Here is a 3,151-nt window from a genome sequence, read left to right as displayed (position 1 = left end):
ATATACGTTACATATTCTAAAAAAAATTCAAACTGTGAGCCCTATAAACTACTGGCGCCTGAATGTTGCTGTCCGTTAAGTTTTCTAATCTCATTAAACTGCTTAACAACGAACGTCTCCATTAAATAAAAGTGTTAACAAGCGGATGTAACGTTATCTCGACCTGTTCGTTAGCTTGATGTGCTGTCAGTAATAATAATGAGTAAACATCTTTTTACAGCCAACTCTTAATCTTCTCATTACATTGTTTAAACTTTCAATAAGTCAGCCGTTTACTTACATAATGTTAAACAAGTGCAATTTAATCACAATAAACACAGTTTTTTCCTGAGGTACTTAAGGACTTGAATGAGCTGCATATCGCCGCTTTCCGCCATTTTTGAATATGAAGAATTCTCTCCTGTGGCATCACGGGATAGCGCAGCGTCCATCGAATGCCTACTACAGAATTCGGGCGGAAGCAGTAGGTCATCCGGGTACTTCTCGCCTACTGTTTTTCGAATACTATGAATTCGGACATACTACTCGCCTCGCATACTGTTTTTCGCATACTATATAGTAGGGAAGTATGCGATTTTGGACGCAGCCTCACTGTCACTGATTCATCATCAGCTCAAAGCATTATGGGTAGAGTCTCTGTTCTGATTCATCATCAGCTCAAAGCATTATGGGTAGAGTCTCTCTGTTCTGATTCATCATCAGCTCAAAGCATTATGGGTAGAGTCTCTGTTCTGATTCATCATCAGCTCAAAGCATTATGGCTAGAGTCTCTCTGTTCTGATTCATCATCAGCTCAAAGCATTATGGGTAGAGTCTCTCTGTCACTGATTCATCATCAGCTCAAAGCATTATGGGTAGAGTCTCACTGTCACTGATTCATCATCAGCTCAAAGCATTATAGGTAGAGTCTCACTGTCACTGATTAATCATCAGCTCAAAGCATTATGGGTAGAGTCTCACTGTCACTGATTCATCATCAGCTCAAAGCATTATGGGTAGAATCTCACTGTCACTGATTCATCATCAGCTCAAAGCATTATGGGTAGAGTCTCTGTTCTGATTAATCGTCAGCTCAAAGCATTATGGGTAGAGTCTCACTGTCACTGATTCATCATCAGCTCAAAGCATTATGGGTAGAGTCTCACTGTCACTGATTCATCATCAGCTCAAAGCATTATGGGTAGAGTCTCACTGTCACTGATTCATCATCAGCTCAAAGCATTATGGGTAGAGTCTCACTGTCACTGATTCATCATCAGCTCAAAGCATTATGGGTAGAGTCTCACTGTCACTGATTCATCATCAGCTCAAAGCATTATGGGTAGAGTCTCTGTTCTGATTAATCGTCAGCTCAAAGCATTATGGGTAGAGTCTCACTGTCACTGATTCATCATCAGCTCAAAGCATTATGGGTAGAGTCTCACTGTCACTGATTCATCATCAGCTCAAAGCATTATGGGTAGAGTCTCACTGTCACTGATTCATCATCAGCTCAAAGCATTATGGGTAGAATCTCACTGTCACTGATTCATCATCAGCTCAAAGCATTATGAGTAGAGTCTCTCTGTTCTAATTCATCATCAGCTCAAAGCATTATGGGTAGAGTCTCTCTGTTCTGATTCATCATCAGCTCAAAGCATTATGGGTAGAGTCTCTCTGTTCTGATTCATCATCAGCTCAAAGCATTATGGGTAGAGTCTTACTGTCACTGATTCATCATCAGCTCAAAGCATTATGGGTAGAGTCTCTCTGTTCTGATTCATCATCAGCTCAAAGCATTATGGGTAGAATCTCACTGTCACTGATTCATCATCAGCTCAAAGCATTATGGGTAGAGTCTCTCTGTTCTGATTCATCATCAGCTCAAAGCATTATGGGTAGAGTCTCTCTGTTCTGATTCATCATCAGCTCAAAGCATTATGGGTAGAGTCTCACTGTCACTGATTCGTCATCAGCTCAAAGCATTATGGGTAGAGTCTCTCTGTTCTGATTCATCATCAGCTCAAGGCATTATGGGTAGAGTCTCACTGTCACTGATTCATCATCAGCTCAAAGCATTATGGGTAGAGTCTCACTGTCACTGATTCATCATCAGCTCAAAGCATTATGGGTAGAGTCTCACTGTCACTGATTCATCATCAGCTCAAAGCATTATGGGTAGAGTCTCACTGTCACTGATTCATCATCAGCTCAAAGCATTATGGGTAGAGTCTCTCTGTTCTGATTCATCATCAGCTCAAAGCATTATGGGTAGAGTCTCACTGTCACTGATTCATCATCAGCTCAAAGCATTATGGGTAGACTCACTGTCACTGATTCATCATCAGCTCAAAGCATTATGGGTAGAGTCTCACTGTCACTGATTCATCATCAGCTCAAAGCATTATGGGTAGAGTCTCTCTGTTCTGATTCATCATCAGCTCAAAGCATTATGGGTAGAGTCTCACTGTCACTGATTCATCATCAGCTCAAAGCATTATGGGTAGAGTCTCACTGTCACTGATTCATCATCAGCTCAAAGCATTATGGGTAGAGTCTCACTGTCACTGATTCATCATCAGCTCAAAGCATTATGGGTAGAGTCTCACTGTCACTGATTCATCATCAGCTCAAAGCATTATGGGTAGAGTCTCACTGTCACTGATTCATCATCAGCTCAAAGCATTATGGGTAGAGTCTCACTGTCACTGATTCATCATCAGCTCAAAGCATTATGGGTAGAGTCTCACTGTCACTGATTCATCATCAGCTCAAAGCATTATGGGTAGAATCTCACTGTCACTGATTCATCATCAGCTCAAAGCATTATGGGTAGAGTCTCACTGTCACTGATTCATCATCAGCTCAAAGCATTATGGGTAGAGTCTCACTGTCACTGATTCATCATCAGCTCAAAGCATTATGGGTAGAATCTCACTGTCACTGATTCATCATCAGCTCAAAGCATTATGGGTAGACTCTCACTGTCACTGATTCATCATCAGCTCAAAGCATTATGGGTAGAGTCTCACTGTCACTGATTCATCATCAGCTCAAAGCATTATGGGTAGAGTCTCACTGTCACTGATTCATCATCAGCTCAAAGCATTATGGGTAGAATCTCACTGTCACTGATTCATCATCAGCTCAAAGCATTATGGGTAGAGTCTCA

Source organism: Chanodichthys erythropterus, chromosome 14 (genome assembly GCF_024489055.1).
Source record: "Chanodichthys erythropterus isolate Z2021 chromosome 14, ASM2448905v1, whole genome shotgun sequence".
Taxonomy (NCBI): domain Eukaryota; kingdom Metazoa; phylum Chordata; class Actinopteri; order Cypriniformes; family Xenocyprididae; genus Chanodichthys; species Chanodichthys erythropterus.
Note: the sequence above shows the minus strand (reverse complement) of the source record.